The sequence below is a fragment of the Loxodonta africana genome, chromosome 3 (genome assembly GCF_030014295.1).
Source record: "Loxodonta africana isolate mLoxAfr1 chromosome 3, mLoxAfr1.hap2, whole genome shotgun sequence".
Lineage (NCBI taxonomy): Eukaryota > Metazoa > Chordata > Mammalia > Proboscidea > Elephantidae > Loxodonta > Loxodonta africana.
This window is the reverse complement of record NC_087344.1, coordinates 191309467-191328781: the sequence shown is the minus strand read 5'-3', so window position 1 is coordinate 191328781 and position 19315 is coordinate 191309467.

Below are 19315 nucleotides of genomic sequence, written 5' to 3'. Positions count from 1 at the left end.
CAATCCAGTATGACCCCTAGAAACCAATCAAATAAAAGTACAGGGTACTTGCCCGCTGAAAGCAAGGCCTCACAGTAACCTAACTGATAGTATCAAATCCAGTTGCCGCCGAGTCAACTCCAACTCATGGTGACTCCATGTGTGTCAGAGTAGAACTGTGCTCGTTAGGGTTTTCAGTGCCTCAGTTTTCAGAAGTGGATCGCCAGGACTTCCCTCTGGGTGGCCTTGAGCCTCCAACCTTTCCATTAGCAGCTGACTGCATTAACTATTTACACCAGCCAGGGCCTTCAAATGATAGTATTAGCAGATGCAATAAGAGTGTGCCACCAAAGGAGAGGCTGTCAGAAAACTGAAAGCCTGAAGGACATGAAGCTGGCCTCTTAGCACTGTCCAGAGAAAAGGATCCCCTGATCCAAGAATATGGCTGCCTTGTCTTCCTGTCCAAAATGAAGGTGGGTATAATAGGGTATCATAGCTTGAAGAGATCAGCATAGAGACAGAGACTTCCAGGGCTCACAGGTATTCTTCTTCCTGGACACACCACTAGTCTACACTTCCTAAAAAAAAAAACACTTCCTAGCTCTCTTATATATAGATAAAGCCATGTGGCCAGTTCTCACTGGAGTAAGAATGTGCTGTTTATAATATCTTCACATCAAGACAGTGAACAGTAGCTCGCCTTCTCCATGCTCTTTCTCTCTCCATCTGCTGGTTGACTGGAGAAAGACACCAAGAATATATAGAAGGGCAGATCCAGAAAATGGAAGGAGCTTGGGTCTCCGAATGATTAGACGGAGCCAGACTCTCCCACCCATACTCTGCTGACTGTGACATGAATAAGAAATAAATGTTATTTATATGAAGCCACTGAAATGTCAGAGTTGTTTATTTACAGCAGTTAGCTCACCATTACTAATACAGACATTAAGATTAAAAAAAAAAAAAAAACCTGGCTCACTCATAGTTTTACCTTTATTGTAGATTAATTATATTTTATTTTTGATATTTATTTTTTTAGTCTTCAAAGCTCTCTTTTTCTATATACTGGACCCACTGTGTCCATGCATTTTAAACAGTCTCTTGGATTTTAAACAAAATAATCTTGCCCTCCCGGCCACAGATGACTGGCATTAAGAGTGGACATCCTTCTCAAGCTAGATCAATCAGCCCTTCCCAGGAGTTGGAAATTGTAACCAAAATAGGGTTAGTTCCTCCAAGTAGCTGAGCTAATGTTATCCCAGAATCTGTGGTTGGCCTTTTTTTTTTTTTTTTACACAGCACATGGAGTGGGTATAATAGGATATCAGATCCTGAAGAGATTAGCCTGAAGAAACTGAGACTGCCAAGGGCTCACCTACATTCATGTTCTCTTCCTTTGTCCATGGACACGTTGGGTGTAGTGTATAGAATTCGTAGATATTCTGAGACGCCCATGCTAGTACCCTGGACTTCTATATGGCTTGGCCACATGTTGCCGTGGAGCACAACCCAGCCAGACACGAGAAGGTCATTGGCCACATCAAAGAGATCTTGGCCCAGGTTGCCAGAGAACTCCTGTGAGGGTGTCAGCCCCCCATGGATCCTGAAAAGACCAAGCTCCCCACCCTGCCCTTTGGAGGAGGGAATACAACCTTTAGGGTCAGCCTGATCCTGCACCTTGGAGCTCCAGTCCCACCCCCCCCCAAATTAAATATCTACAGCAGCACCCTCCCCACCCCCAGCTTTTAACCTCCGTAGCATACCCAGCCCAGGAAAAGCAACCAGCCGGCCCACAGCCACAGGGACCCAGAGAGGTTCACACACCTCACATGACATGCTCCTGTGTACCAGGGTGCGGACCTCCACAGATGTGGCCATGTGACCAGGGACATGGGTGGAGGGAGCCTCACAGCAACACTTACACCTGGCCACTCTGGCTCCCAGGACACAGGGCAGCCAAAAGCAAACCTCACACCTTGTCCAACATGCAGCTTGCCACGAGAACACAATGTGGGGCGGGACCACTCATAAGAGGGCATGCTCAGGAGACCAGGGCCTCTACGTGTCAAGCTCCCATTCTAGCACTTCAGGGGTGGGGGGAGGGGTGTGGGAGACTGGTACTACCATCTCCGCCTCACCTAGCTAAGGGACCCTGATAGAGGTGGCCACTACTTAATCAGGACTTTTAAAATAAAAACAAGCAGAATTTGAGCCTGGAGTTCATGTGTGGGTTTTGAGGAGTGGAGGAGCCAGAAGATACAGCCAGGGTGCCCCCACCATGACAGCCCTGCTGGGGACCCCAGGCCTGCCTTGTAAGCCATGTGGGAAAGCTCCAAAACATGGGCTGCCCCCATTTCTCAGATGGGAAAACCGAGGCCCAGGCTTGACCAGGGTCACAGAACAAGTCAGGGATACCATCCTCTCCTAACCCTACAAAAATAAAATAAAATAAAATAAAGGAAGAACAAGTGGAAGTCCTTCCACAGAGATAAATGGATAAGAATGAAACAGATGTGCAGGGAGGAACAGAGATAAAAGACAGAGAGAACCCAGGAAGTATTTTCAGTTTCTGATTCTTGTCTCTTCTTGGGGTCCAACTGCATTCCTGGTCTTGGGTTGTGTGAGAGACTGTTATATTCTTATGATAAATTATTTTTTCTTTTCTCTTGAGTTGGCCTATGAACTTCCAACCAAAAAAATCCTAACCAATTCACTCTTTTTAAATTGTGATAATTCATCCGTCTATGGCAAGATTCTTTTTTTTTTTGATGGCAAGATTGGTTAGATAACCCAATTTATTAATAATAAATTGACTTTCACTGTATTTATAAAACTAAGTTTATTGGTTTGAAAAGATAAGGAATAGCACCTATAACAGAAGTACAATCCAAAGATATTACTTCAGTGGCCCTGGTTGGATGGCTGTCCAACCAACCTGTTTTACCCAGGTGACATTTATGTCTCATGCCCTTCAAATTAAAACACAAATCAGTTAAAAATCCAGTGAAGGTGGATTATAGAGGGTCAGGAACTCAGAAGTGACAGCTATTCATACTTTTTTTTGGAAATGATCTTCTTCAGCTTTTCCACCTGGTGAAGTTCTAATCATTCTTTAAAGCACGTTTCTCTCTTCAAATTTTATTTGAATCAGGCTACAACCCTGTTTAAAGCCCTTTGATAGTTTCCCGTTGCACACAAGGTAAATGTGAAATTCTTTTCCTAAAAGGCGTGATCTGGCACCCACCCACATCTCCAATCTGATCTCGCGCTACTTTCTTCCTCTAACAGCACGTTTCAACTATAAGGTCTTCTATTCCTTTCTTAAACACACAGTTTTTTTGAACTTGGAGACATCTGCCAGAAGATCAGGTTCTGGAGACAGGAACTATCACAAAGTGTTTTAAACGTGATGTCTATCAGACCTCCATGTGGAGATGTTTGTTGAGTAGGAGTTTAGGAGAGAGGTCTGAGCTTGGAGATCCAATCTGGGGAATCATCAGCATATACATGGTATTTAAAGCCATAAGACTGGAGGACATCAGTCACAAGAAAATAAGTGAGGACTGAAAAAAAGAAGAAATCCCAGGACTGAGTCTTGGGAAACCACAATAAACTTTGAATTTACGACAAATGTTCAATTCACCTGAAATAGGTGCTTGGTGCAGGTACCCTCCTGGGTGGTGTGGTGGATTGAATTGTGTAGCCAAAATATGTGTCACCTTGGCTAGGCCATGATTCCCAGTATTGTGTGATTGTCTCCTGTTTTGTGATCTGAGGTAATTATGCTATGTATTGTAAATCTTAATCTCTATGATGTTAATGAGGCAGGATCAGAGGCAGTTATATTAATGAGGCAGGACACAATCTACAGGACTTGGTTATATCTCGAGTCAATCTCTTTTGAGGCACAAAAAAGAGAAGAGAGCATAGAGGAGAGGGACCTCATTACCACCAAGCAAGAAGAGCCAGGAGTGGAGCATGTCCTTTGGACCCTGGATCCCAGTGCTGAGGAGATCCTAGACCAGGGCAAGATTGATGACAAAGACTTTCCCCCAGAATTGACACAGAGAGAAAGCCTTCCCCTGGAGCCGGCGCCCTCAATTTGGACTTCTAGCCTCTTAAACTGTGACAGAATAAATTTCTTTATGTCAAAGCTATCCACTTGTGGTATTTCTGTTATGGCAGCATTAGGTAACTAAGACAGATATTTGGTACTGGGAGTGGGGTGCTGCTCTAATAAATACCTAAAAGGTGGAATTGGTTTTAAAACTGTGAATGGGTAGAGGCTGAAAGAGTTTCAAGGTACTTAATAGAAAAAACCTAGATTGTCTTCAAGAAACTGTTGGTGGAATTATGGAAGTCAAAGGCAATTCTGGTGAGGGCTCAGAAGAAAGTGAGGAGAGTTGCAATACCAGAGACTGTGCAGATGGCAAAAAGCAGCAGCAGAGAAACGGCAACAATGGAACCAGGAGACTGACATGAGATGGTGTAGGAAGTAACCCATGGAGCAAGAGAGTTGAGTGCTTTTAGGCAGAAGACTTCCTAGAGGAATGGGATGCTTCTGGGCACTTACTGGTAGAGCTAAAGAGTTTGTAACACTTGTCTGAGCAGAGCAGAGGCCAGGCTGGCCCAGGATGCTTGAGGGGCCAAGGGGCTGAATGGCCAAGGAACCAGGAAGCAGAAGCTGAGGAGGCAAGGAGCTCAGAAAGTAGAGCTGCCTCAGCCTCAAAGGACAGGGTCATTACCTCTGGGGTCTCAAAGGGTGGGGCCACTGGCTCCTGGGTTTCAAAGAATCACATCTTCACCATCTCAGTACTGGAGTGTTGGGCTGCTGTTCAGGAATGCCAGAGAAGTGAGGTCAGAGCCACTACCCAAAGCTGAAGGGGCTAGGCTGCCATGCCCAAGGGGGAGAAGAATGGGGCTTGCTGGGGCCAAGGGGGTGGTGTCACTACTCATTTGGACAGGAGAATGGGGCTGCCCAGATTCAAGGGAGCAGGGTTGCTGTGCCAGTGGGCCTGGAAAGCAGAGTTGAAGTGCGGAGCTGAGGGACCTCCACCCAGAATCCAGAAAGCATGGCCAACATCCAGAGTCTGGAGGGCAGGGCCATTGCCCAGATGGTCTCAGAGAAGAGAGGATTATTTTCAAAGCTTGAGATCAAACGTAAATCTTTCCACTTCACTTTGGACTTGCTTCATGCCGTTAACTTTTCTTTCCCTCTAATTTCTCCCATTTGTAAAGGAAATGTTGACCTTGTGCCTGTTCTACCATTGTACTTTGGAAACAGATAACTTATATTCTAGGTTTCACAGATGAAGAGGAATTTTGCAGAAAAGGAGATTTTGGACTTGGAGTTAGTTTAAGACTCCTGGGATGATAGGACAGGGTGAATGTGTTTTACATGTGGCAAGGACATGAATTTTTAGGGATCAAAGAGTGGAATGTTATGGATTGAATTGTGTGCCCAGAAATGTGTGCCAACTTGGCTAGGCTATGATTCCCAGTAATGTGTGGTTGTCCTCCATTTTGTAATCTGATGTGATTGTCCTATGTATTGTAAATCCTAACCTCTATGGTGTTAATGAAGCAGGATTAGGAGCAGTCATATTAAGGAGGCAGGACACAATCTACAGGATTAGGTTGTATCTTGAGTGGATCTCTTTTGAGACACAAAAGAGAGAAGAGAGCACAGAGGAGAGGGACCTCATTATCACCAAGCAAGAAGAGCAAGGAGTGGAGTGCAACCTTTGGATTCAGGATCCCTGCACTGAGAAGCTCCTAGGCCAAGAGGAAGACCGATGACAAGGACCTTCCCAGGAAGCTGACAGAGAGAAAGAAGGAAAGCCATTCCCTGGAGCTGATGCCCTGAATTTGGACTTCTAGCCACCTAAACTGAGAGAATAAATTTCTTCTTGTTAAAGCCATCCACTTGTGATATTTCTATTAGAGCAGCCCTAGATAACTAAGACAGGTGGCAGTCCCAGGAAACACTAGTGAAAGACTGTGGAATGTGAAACAAGAAAGTGAGAAAATCCAATAAAGGGAGAAAATCCATTGGGTACTGCAACGGGAACTGGATCACCATTCCACTGGGAATCTTCTGAGGAACTGTGTAGAATGAACCTCTAAAGTATCTTACCAAGGAATGGGATATCTGGGATGTTTATCCACTTACTCCCATCCCCCTTGAATTATGGATTTCTCCTGTTGGTGTTATGCTCTGTATATGGACAGAGAAAGCTCCTGAATACCAGTGAAAACTTCAGGTAGAAAATCTCAGAGATGTAAGCAACCGAGATTGGAAATCACGGGTGTGCATGGGACTTGTCCACAACAGCTGTTGGAGACAATGAAGTAGAAGTAAACATGAGATCACAATGTGGTGAAAGTCAAGTGAAGACAGTGTTTCAGGAAGGACATTATGCATTAAAGGTGCTGACAGTTTAGGTAAGAAGAAGACTCAACATTGATCTCTTGATTTGACACCATGGAACTCTTTGGTTTTACTAAAAGACATTTTGGAGACATGATGGAAGAAAGAACCTAATTGGAATAGTTCCTAGGGTCCACCCTCTCTAGGTACGTCATAGAAATAGTCCCCTCTGAGGTCCTGCTGTCTCCTTAGGGTATTGCAAGGGCATGGGACACAGGTTGCTCTTCACATAGAACCCAGAACCACCCACTTCCTTAGTCTTGTGGAACTCATCACTCTCTCTCTTCCACTTATTTACCCTTCCTCCTAACTTCTAAAAAAAGAGAAAAACTTCTAGGGCAAGTTAATTTGAGTTATTCGGTACAGTGGTTGAGGCAGAAGCCAAAAGGGGATGATTCAAGAAGAAACTGGAACATGAGGAAGAGGTAATAAAGTTGTGATGATGAACTGGCTGTAATGATGGTCCTTTTAACTACTCTCTACTCATGGGATTTTGCAACTAAATTAGTATTGTCCCCTGGCCCTTTCTTATGCTGTCTACTCAAATACTTCAGGTTGGGGCTCATTTTGATCACTTTCCTCCCCCTTAAGGTTTCCTCTGAAACTACCCTTGCATAAGCTTATGAGACCATCACCTGCAGACCATGGGTTTTATACCCTGTCTCCCAGCCAGTCTCATTCACTTTCCCAGGAAGTATCAGAGGGTTGTCTGTCCTAGAGGAACCTTCACAGTTCAAGTTGTCAAAAGCCCACTGTCTACAACTAACAACCCCAGCAGAGCTGCAGCCGATGTTATGAAATCAATGGTGAGGAGTCTTTATTGGAAAGGTACTGAGGCTGAGCAAAGGAAGGTGGGGAGCAGGGGGCACTTAGGAATGGACCATGGACTGTGGACTAGAAGGATTTTCATTCTGTCCCAGGTTATTCTGAAGTCAAAACACTTCCAGTATATAAATGACTCAACAGTGGGTCTGGGAAGGTAAAATACCAACAGGTAGATTGGAAGAAAGATCTTTCATTAAAAAAAAAAAAAATCTGTTGCCATCGAGTTGATTCCAACTCATAGCGACCCTATAAGACAGAGTAGAATCATCCGATAGAATTTCCAAGGAGCAGTTGATGGATTCAAACTGTCGATCTCCTGGTTAGCAGCCTGAGCTCCTAACCACTGTGCTATCAGGGCTCCTTTTCATATAAGTCCCTGTGAAAAATTATCTTTCTCTTCATGAATTCATTAGCTTAAAGATGTGGGTTATTCTCAAGTCTGGGGCAGACACTGGTAGAAGCAAGTGAATACTAGAAAAATAGTTCTTATCCTGACTTGTATTTGCTGTGCATTTCAAAGTCCTTCAGAGGTGGTGCTAACCCTGAACCCCAGATCAGCCTTTAGTCCATGCTTACAGCTACTTCTAGAACAGTCTAAAGCTGATGTCACTCCAGATATTTTCTGTCTGGGCTGCTCTCTCAGCCTCTCTCCAGGCAATATCTGAAGTTGCACCCATCCTTGACTGGACTGGCAGGCCCAAGTGGTACCATCATCCTTCCTGTGCTGGTGATAGTCCACGCTCTCATTGTAGCCTGAAAGAAGATTCAGTCTTACTAAACCTCCAGAAAGGGAGAGAGGAAAAGTGCCATGGCTTTTTTGCTGAATGCCGTCTTTGTGAAAAACTGCTGCATGAATTGGGACCTAATGTATCCTGTCTCTCCTAATGAAAAGCCTTATTGAGAGGAAGTTGTCCCAGAGACACAGGAGGTGAGTTCTGACAAGGTCAGAAAAACAAGAAGGAAAAACTCAAAGGTAATCCCTGGGTATCTGATGAGACAGGGGAAAGTTCTTGAAAACATAAGTGTAGGAGAGAACTTTATGAACTGATAAAGTCTTAAAGAGACTTGGTTCCATTTGCCTGGGACAGTGCTGGTTCATACCTGTTGAGAGTCAATGAATCTCTGTTAATAATTTTTATTAAGCACTTTCACTCTCAAAAGTGTCCTGGCTTGGATGGTACCTTTTGTGTTCATTTAGCATTAAATGATGGTTAATATATTAACTCTCACAGCTTAACACTTCTGCGCCCCCCCCACCCACCAAGAGAAAATACCCAAGGGACTCAGAAGGTAGATAAACTGAGTCTGATTCCTTGGCTTCTTTTCCTCCATGCTCCTCTTTTCTCTCCCTTAGGTCTTTACCTCTATATTTCTTCATTAGAACCACCGAGTAATCTATTCTGAGGGGAAGATGACCTAGACCTTGAGTACTCAATGGGAATGGTCCACACAGTAACCCAAATTTATAAGGATGATTCTGAAAGTTGTGAGAATATCCTGATCTCATGACTTGTTCTTGAAGCGGGGCCCCAGCGCCAGAATGCTCCTCAGAGATTCTTGAAAAACTAGAAAATGTCATTTTTTCTGTCCCCATCACCCATATTTCCCCTCTTGGCATTTATTTTATTCTACTCTGAGGTGTAGGCATCACATCTTATGTGGCTTGACATACAGTTATGGGGAACATCTACCCAATCTCCCAGATTCAGATGTCTCAATAGATTAGCTGTCTGCAAAGTTAGAATGCATCTTATCTCTTACAGCCGTGGTCTAGGGCAACTCTCTTGACTAGACATACAATATGAGCCACATTTATACTTTCAAATTTTCTAGTAGCCATAATATAAAAAATAAAAAGAAACAAGTGAAATTAACGTTAGCAACATATTTCATTAAACCGAATCTATCCAAAATATATACATTTAACATGTAATCAATGTAAAGTTTTTCATGAAGTATTTTACTTTACTTTCTTTCTTGCTGAGTTTTTGAAACCTGGTGTGTAATTTATACTTATGGCACATCTCAGCTTGGATTAGCCACATCTCAAGTAATTAATAGTTACATATGGCTAAAAAAAAGCCAAACCGAACCCGTTGCCATTGTGCCAATTCCAACTCATAGCGATCCTATAAGGACTGAGTGGAACTGCCCCATAGAGTTTCCAAGGAGCGCCTGGTGGGCTTGAACTGCCAACCTTTTGGTTAACAGCTGTAGCACAAGTGGCTAGTAGCTATCATATTGTACAGCGCATGTCTAGGAGAAAGATAAGGTCATTGGGCCATATGGACTGGTTCTTATGAGAGGTAGAACTTTGAAAATTACTTAACATCTTGGAGTTTCAGTGTCCTCATCTGTAAAATGAGTAAATTAAAAAATTATATACCTTAAAATCTTCAAACTCAACATATTTATAACTCATAATACATTTCCTGAACCTGCTCTTCCTTCTCCATTACTATGTCAGTTGGTGGCTTTATCATCTCATCCATCTTTTGAGCCAAATAAATCAAATTTGCCTTTCTCCCCCTACACCTCCAACCAGTCGCCAAGCCCTTTCAAACATTGTCCCAAATGAGCCCACTCCTTGTTTGGATGAATGGGTGAGGGGATAGCCTGGAGGAGATGAAGATCCCCTCAGGGGATCCCAAGCTAGCCCCTCGCCAATTCGTCTTCTATAAGTCCAGCTATGACTTTTTCCTGACGAACACAGCAATGTTCACCAACCCCACGACTTCAGAGATCGCAAAGCTGTGGCATGCTGCAGAGTTCTTTGTTTTTAAACAATTTAATCACCCACATTGAACCATTAGTAGGTTTCACGTGAAATTCTAAAATTCTGGCTGCCTTGAATAATCAGAAGACCTGGAAATGCTGCTGTTTAACCTTATGGCAATGATCAGCTGAAGCAGAGTGTCAGCTTCCCCCTTGGATGGGGGACATTTTCTCCAGGCCCCCACAGCCTCACCTGACCCAACTCTCCATCTGGAAAATACATTCCAAAACCCTTGGTAAAAATATAGTGTATAAATTCATGATTTACTCTGTATCTTTGTCTCTTCAACCTCATTTCCTGTCAGTACTTCCTTATATTTTTTTCCAAAAAAATCAAACTATGAATATCAGCAAACATGCCTCACTATTTCATGGTTCTATTCCTTTGCACACTCTCTTCTCTCTATTTAGATTGTTCTTTCTACCCAGTCAGCTGGCTGAACTCCTAGTCATCCTTGGAAACTCAACTCAAACATCACTTCATCTGGAAAGCCTTGCTTAATTTTCTTACCCCTCCCACTTCCTGATAAAATTTCAACTAGATTCTCCTGTATGTTACCTCTCTAAACCCTGGGATTGGTTCAGTTATCACGCTTCACTGTGTTTTATTTACTTACAAATCTTCGCTCTCTACGGAACCATGAATTCTTGGCACTTAAAGAACAAACGTTTCCATCTCTGTACACTCAGCATGTAATATATTTACCAGTTGCCATTGCGTCAGCCGTGACTCATGGCGACTCCATGTGTGTCACAGTAGAACTGTGCTCCACAGGACTTTAAATGGCTAATGTTTTGGGATGTAGCCAGGCCTTTCTTCTGAGGTGCCTTTGGGTGGACTAGAACCTCTAACTTTTCAGTTAGCAGCCAAGTGCATTGATCATCTGTACCAGCCAGGGGCTCCATAGTGCATGGAACACAGACCTTCTCAGACAACAAATAACACATTTTTCTCACTCACTCAAGTTCAACAAATTGAAAGTCACAGGAATTGTACAAAACCTCAGCTTTCTCGCCAATAAAAATTGCTTCAGAGGAAGTATCTCTGGGGTGTGACCTCAGTGGTTCTCTGATACCTCACTGCTGAGCTAGGCAGAGTTGCCATCCTGGTTATAGGAAGTTTATATAGCCATGGGCCTCTGCAGCAGGGACAGGCCCCTTCTGTGCAGACAATGACAGACGAGAGAGCATCAAGCCCTGCCTGGCAGCTTCAAGACATGACCCAATCAAATAGGACACATCCCCTCCATAATTTTCTTCCTGAGGCGTGGAGAGGAAATTCTCTCCCTTTTACGCAAACGTGAATAGTAGACAACGTGTACTTCCTAACAGAATACAGCAAAGGTCCAATAAATAAATGAACAAGATTAATTTGAAGATGAAATCAAAAAGATGTACCTAGAGCATGCAGCTACTAAGCTGTTACATAACTAGGCTAGTCAGCTTTTGTCTTAGTAACAAACCACGATATCTCATGGTTTGCATCGCAAGCTTTTATTTCTTGCCCAGGGTAACTGAGGACAACAACAGGCCAGCTGAGGTTTGCTGGGCTCAGCTGGCCTCAGCTGGGCTTGGCTCCAGGCTGTGGGCTGGGTTTAAGTTTCCTCCAACTGTCTTCTCACTCTGTGCCCTGGGTCAAAGGAGCAGCTAAAACAAACCACACGACTACATGTATATGACTGCTTGGATACAGCAAATGCTTTGTGAACTTACATCCCTTTGACCAAAGCATGCCACATAGCCAAGCCAAAAGTCAACGAACCAGGAATATACGTTTTTCTCAAAGGATACTTGGGCAAGTCTCCTGACAATGGGCAGACATGTATAATTTTCTTACAGGAAGGGATCCAATAGTTGGAAGCAGTAATTGAATCTACCACAGTGACTTGAAATAAGTTTCTTTTCCTCCCTGGACCATATGTTCCTTATCCGTAAAATACTCGAATGAAGATCTCCTTCCCGAAAGTTCTTCCATTAGCTTTCCCTGCAGAAGGCAACCCCCTCAGCCCACTAGATGTGGGTGGTGAGCATTGCTGATCTCTTCTCTCTTGCCTCTCTGTCATGGTACATCACTCTTCAGACACTCACAGCGAATTCTAGTCACTTCTGTGTCCTCATCACTGCTCCACAGCGCAAAAGGTGCTGCTCTCCCTGCACGAGATCCAGACCCATCCACTTTTGAAAACTCTTTTTCTCACTGTGGAGTGCCAGTGATTAATCTCTTTCCACCTTTCTCTCCTCCCCTGTGGTGCATCCTTTCACTCAGCACCTCCTGAACCATATTTTATTCCTATTTACCCCACAGAATCCTGAATTTCCTAGTTTCCTTTTTGTATAATTTATTCCATTTTCTCTAGAAAACTTCCATCCTCTCTGAAAGCCACAGTGAACATACCATCCCCTTCTTCTCCAGCATGACAGTCACATTGTAACATATCACACCACACTTGGCTGGCTCTTGTCTCTAACAAGCTCATTATAGGATTGGTGGTTTTACGTTCTTTGCATAGGATTGGGTTATCAGGAAAAATATAGTCCCTCCTTGGCACTTTCTTGTTTAACTGCCTTTTACTTACTTGCTCCAGCCTTGCAAAGACAAACTCCAGACCTCTAGGCCATTTCCTTTGAGCTCCATTTTGATACCGATGCCAGACAAAGGCATTACAAGAAAAAAAAAATTACGGACTAAAATCCTTTCCTTTTGAAAGATGTTCAAAAATCATTAACACAGTATTAGCAAATCAAATCCAGCATATGTCATGTCTAAATGGCATTTATTCCAGGAATGCAAAGTTTGTTTGACATTCTGTCACCCACAACAACAGAAAGCAGATCAATAGTTACCTAGGTGTGGTGGTCTTGGGGTGACTGGGAAAGAATACAAGGGAAGCTTTTGAGGTGATGGAACGGTTCTATATTTTGACTGTGGTTGTATTTACACAGATGTATACATTTTATGCTTATAATGGGTTCACTTCATAGTATATTAATTATACCTCAATCAGCTGAATTTTTAAAGAAACAAGAGAAATATAAAACTAAGCATTCAGGACAGTGGTGATTTCTGGGGAATATACAGGAAATGGGCTAAAGAAGGCACACAAGTATATGTAGTGCTATTAGTTACGTTCTAGTTCTTCAGCTGAATGGTGGGTAGATCCACGGCTTGTCATTTCATTACAGTATTTCATAATTTATGTTACATATATTCTTTTGTATACATCAAATATTGCATTATAAAAAATTAAAAAATAACATAAAAGCAATTTTAATCTGACAAAATTGCGAGAGCAAAGAAGCAGGACAGGAGACAGGGGTATGCGTTGCTCTAGGCCCTCCTCGTCTCCACTCACAAGCCTCTTCAATAAAGCTTAGCTCGTGTGGAAAACTCTACTCGCGTGGAAAACTCTACTCGCCTTACCTGTGCATTCTTGACTAGTGAGAGGCAAGAACATTATTCCTGGAACGATTTTGGTGAGTCAGCCAGGAGGCACAAAGGGATCCTTTGCGTACCGTCCTTGGACCTGAGGCAGTGTGGAGAGGAGACTTGTCTGACCCTGGTGGACAAACGAAGCAGCTGCCGAGGCTGATTTCTTCTTGCGTTTCTCTGCTCCCCCATTACTCCTCGCTGGCTGACCTTAGTTTCATTTTCCTCCTGAGCAAACTTTCTGTTTTTCTGTTTTTCCTTGGAAACGTGAAGCACAATGACGAGGACTCAAAAATCCAAGTGGTGGATAAGAGTCTCTTGCCTGGGGAAGGCCACCTGGGAGTCCCCCATGGATGGGTGTCTCGTACTGTGGAGGCCGGAGTCTCTAGTGAAGGGTGAAGGGTCCCCATAGTGACAGGTCTTTCAGACCCTAGAGACCAAGGGATGCCTTCTGAAGGGTCTCCAGTGTGACAGGTCTTAACTGACCCTAGGGACCAAGGGACACCTTCAACTCATTGATTAGGGGGCTCCACATCAGAAATTACTACTGAAAGGTCTACGGAGGTCCCCAGAGCAACGGGTCTTTTGACCCTATGGACAAAGGAAGCCTTCTTTTTGACCCCGCGAGTAGGGAATTTCTGATCTGCTGGTAGTGCACTCTTTGGTGGGGACTGCAGCCTGCTCGTTTTTCTCTCCTCTCAAGGTGGCATTTTGCCCAGCCACTTGTGTCAGCCGTCATTTTTGTGTGTCTAGATATTGTCTGTCTCTAGATGGTGCACCCTGTTTCTGAGGAATGCATGTAGAGGTCTCCGTTTGGATAGAGAGATTGAAGCCCCTCCGTTTGGTATTGGGGATAAGAGGTATCTGGAAGATCAAAGCGGAGATTGAGATACTTCTAGTAACGTGTGAGACCTTGCTAAGCTCTTTCTGACTTGTCTGGTCCAAGCGCTCTCTGTTTGTTTATGTGTGACCAGGATTGTCTGGGAGGTTGAGACTGCAGGATTGTCTCGGTCGCCTCTGTCTGTGTCTTCGTGTACTTTGTGTGCGTGTTGCATAGAAACTAATTGGTGAAGAGAAATTCAGGTTGAATTGGAGCATGCTTGTGGAGACTCCTGAGAATTTATTGATTGGGCTGTTTCCTGCACAACTGGTCATCCTTTGCTCTAGATGGTTTAAAGAAAAAAGATAATTTTGTCTTAAAGGAAAAGTAGCAGCTCCAGAACAACAAAAGAGAAAGAAATTGTTACCTTTTGCCTTTCAAAATGCCTAGGTAAACTTAAACATATGTAAACGAATGGGGATGACTCCCTCTAGCCTCCAGTCTCCCAAGCTAAGAATTGGATTAATTTACAAAATTGCTAAAGGGCTTTGGTATTTACTGGGTAGATAGCCTTTCAAAGTTCCTCTGTATATGAATGAATCAGAATGGGCTAATCTTGTCTTCTACCTTGAGTTAAAAGGTAGACAGGGTGGGGCAAGATCCGGCTTCCTTAGTCGCCAGGCCTCAGCCCTCAAGGTCAAATAGAAATCACAATGGGACACACCTGAAGGGTCCTGGAGAAACGTTTAATTAGTCAGTTGAACAGGAACTTTGTGATTCCCAAAGCCAGTTGGTAAAATTAGATTGGAAAAATATGAGAAATAGTAAAAGTCAAACGAAAATTTGGAATATTTAAAGAAACTCTATTTCAATTAGTCATGTTTTATGGTATATAGGCTTAAACTAATTTCTAAGATCTTTTAGGTAACTTATTGATGTTACATTGAATCTGCTTCAAAGACAAAGGTTCAGTTTGTCATTACAATAAGATTCCTGAGGTGGAAACCAAGCCACATGGCTTTCAGAAAAAAAGCTAAGGTTTTAAGATCTTTGGGCTATGTAACTATTGTTTCTTGGTAACATACGATAAACTCCTGATATGTTTGAAAGCCACAAAAATTTTTGTAAAGAAAAAGCACTAAAAAGGTTTCTTTAACATGTTATAAATTACTTAGGATGTGTTGTTAAAATCATGAGAAGTGCCTGATTCTCTTTGGGTTCATACGCTTGTCTCAGAGATTAAGCCATCCATGTCTAAGTACTCATGGCCGGTACAGCGAAACATTGAATGGCTCCATGGTAGTCGCCATGTCTACCATGGTGATTACTCTTTAGGTATTTAGAGACTTGATAATGTTGATATGTTCTCGGTACATCCTGACTGTATAGTGCTGTGTCTCGGGATTATTATGTGTTACGTCTGAAGTTCTTTAAAAATATGGTTAATGGTTATTATTAGAAATATTTTTATCTAAAGTTTTTTTTTTTTTTTTAACTGATTTTATTTGGCCTTTATGTTGTGCTTGTAATTAACTTCTGTCAGGTCTGTCACCATTAAGAATTGTTTATAAGTTAATCATGACCGTATTAAGTTTTGTCAATTACAGGTAAGTTTTGACTCTGCTAATTTTCTGAAAACATTTGACCAGAGTATCTCAACAAAAAAAAGAAGGGCTATATTAGACTTATGAAACGGACTGTGACTAGACTCAATCAAAATTTCCAGAATTTTTATGCAAATGCTGATGGGTTCACAGACTGCAGTTGATCCATCACATGGAACAGAAGCTGACTACATAAGGCTGAGGAAATGAAATGAGACTATGGGTTTTATCTGAGAATATTGCTGATGTTTTAAGGTTTTTTCTTTCTGGAAACACTTTAAGATCCTACTTTCTGAGATAAGAAACCATATTCCTCTTTTCTTCTAAATTATCTAACTAGTGGGCTTAGATATTGGAACTCTTGAATTAGAAGTTTCTGTTGACAAACTTAAAGTTATAAATATCATAACCAGAAAAATGCCTGAAATTTGAGCTATGATTTTACAAATTAGAATAACATCAGATTCCTATTAGTTCTCTCTGAACAGTTTTGTGCCTTAATAGACAAATGTTGCAGTCTTAGGTTTGGCAGAACGTAGGTGCTGCTGAGACACATGAAAGACAGTTACTGATGCTGCTTATGCGTAAACAAACATTGCATGAGATTTGTTTCCTTGGTTCAAAGACCTTAGGGTCATGGTTTCATTGGGGATTTCAGACAATTGGCCTAATGTTAGTGTTTCTATCCTACCTCCTAATTTGCTGTATGGTGCCTGAGATTCTAAAAAAACAGGTAGTGATCAAAGATTCTGTAACAAAATCCTGATCCAAAGGAGGACACCATGAGAGAGTTGTATGTAATTCTCCTGGAATCCAGAGTTCTGGTTTTCATAGAGCTTGGCCCACTCAGGCCATCTCCTTTGGGTGTCCTTTTGAAAACAATTGTCCAGATAAACTAGAAAACCATTTTTCTCTGGGTGTTGTGCTTTTTTTTAAATAAAGAATTAAGTCTGTTTTGAGAAACTGACTCCCAAGATCAGTAAATGGAGTTATGTTTAGGGTCAATCATTAATTGGTTTAATTAGTCTTCAAGACAGTGTTGTATAAAATACTTGTCTAATGCTTGTAATCAAACTCTTACCCTCTTGCTATACAGAAAATTATGTCTGTTTCCTCTAGACAAACTTTGTGTGCTTCACGGATGTATATTTTTATGTAACATACGCACATATACTGGTTTAAATGAACCCTTTCCAACTGATAGGAAATTTACGTAGACGATTTCTTTAGATTACTGATAAATGCGTGCACAGTACACTTTGAGAACTTTAAGATTATCTTTAGATATTCATAGTAAAAAAAAATATTAAAAAGGTAATGTTAAATTTGTCATCCTTTGTAAAACAAGAGTCGGAAGAAAGCCCATTGGTCCAACACTCGGGGTGTGACTGGTAACTTAAATTCCTGTTTACGCTGTAGTTAAATTAGAGAAATCTTTCAGGAATTTGTCAGTCACTATTTTTATGAAACTAGGGGCACAACGCAGGTGCCTGTGCCGTTCTCAGTCTTAGCCTTAAGCCAGTACAAAGAAAAGTTAAGAAGTGTGTCAGAAGACCCTGAGAGATTTAAAGATGAGTTCATGAAACTCCAATTTTAATTTGACCTCGAGAGATGTGGTGGTCATTTTAACTCACTGTTGTAGTACAGATGAAAAGACTAAGATCCCGGCTAAGGCTAGAGAACAGGCAGATGATGCTAACTGCCTACAACCAACACGTTATTTTCAGACCTGGAAGAGATGCAGTCCCTGTTGCAGAGCCAAATTGGGATTACAATGGGGATGGTAAAGGGAGAGCCAGACATTTAGTTACATGTGTTATAGGCGGAATTCAGAAGTGTGTAGCCAAGTCTTTTAATTGTAATAGGGCAAAAGAAATTACCCAGACAACAGAGGGGAACAGAGGCTTTTAGGAAATGTACTAACACTGACTCTGAGAGCACAGAAGGAAAGACTTTGCTAGCTATGACAGCAAATATTAGAAAAAGGCTGCAAAATATAGAGGCAAGACCCCAGACTCCACTCTCACGACTGGTTGAGGAAGCCTTTAAGGCCTTTAACAACAAGAACCTTGAAGCAGAGGATAAAATGAAGAAAAAGCCCTGATTATTGGCAATAGCACTTCAGGGCCCACCTCGAGGTAACCCTACAGGACCCAGAAGACCAAGACCTCCACAAAAATTTCCTCATCGGCCAGTGAGTATCAAGCCGGACCAATGTGGGTATTGTAAAAAAAGAGAGGCTATTGGAAGCTGGAGTGTCCTAAAACAGGGTGCCCTGTTGACTTCCTCCAGGGGCCAGTCCAGGCAGGCCCACAGCACCTGATGTCCTTCTCGGAGGAAGAGGAAGAGCAGCCCTACTGATGAGGCCCAGAGGTCCACTCAGCTCCCCTCTAGAAGACCATCACTATTTCCACGGCGGAGCCTTGGGTTACTCTTGACGTGTGAGGAAAGGAGACTAAATTTCTTCCAGACACGAAAGCTGCCTTCTCTGTTTTAACCCAAAATCCAGGCCCATTCTCCATTCGCGACTGTATAGTCATTGGGGTTGACGGAAAGCCTAAGGTAAAGAACTTCACTTTTCTCCTTTCTTGTGAAGTGGGCCAGAAAATGTAAAGAAAAAAACAGTATGAGATTGAGAAATAAAAGAAGGGGAGGCCAAGATATTTGGTGGGCAGTGTGGAAAGCACTCCCTTCTATTACTTAGTTTCTACCCTTTTTGGGCCCTCCTTGTAGATACCCCAGAGTTAAACTTAAAAGTGTGCCAAACTTTGAACCCTGCCACCCTTTTATGCAATTGTCAGCCAGACTGGTGTTATTGAGACAAGAGCTTTACAACCAGGAACATCAGCCCAAAAAGCTGAGCTAACTGCCCTGGTGTGTGCCCTAAGGGAAAAGAAGGGGATTTTCTTATAATGAGACAGGATGGATGAAGAATGATGAGGGAGTATGATATGTGCCTGAGTATTTATTACAGAAAATAGTAAAAGCCTTTCATGATGCCACACACTATGGCAGGGACACCCTCCTAAGACTATTGTCTACAAGTGCCTGAGGGTGAGCCTAGAAATGAAAAGGAAAAGGCCTCTGGCTGTACCGGTTGCTGATGGGCAGGGAATAAAAGACGTTCATAGGGAAAGACAGATCTTATGTGTGCAGACAAGGTGTTTGCTAAACTTTTGGTAAAGTTCATATCTGCCAAATTACAATCATTTTAGGCCAAGCTCTTGGTCATGCAAGGCTACCAACTAGTTCCCCAAAAAAGAGGTCCCAGTGGTGCACACTAACTTAGATCAGGTAGCTACATCTACTTGGTTAGGCAAGAACAACGCCTCAGTCCAGCATGAAGAAGTTACAGAAGCAGAGACCTCCATCCACATTCCCATAAAGATTTATGGGTTTGAAGTCTCTCAGGGGGGAGTAAGACAGGGAACAGAGAGCACTCCCAAATCTGCAAA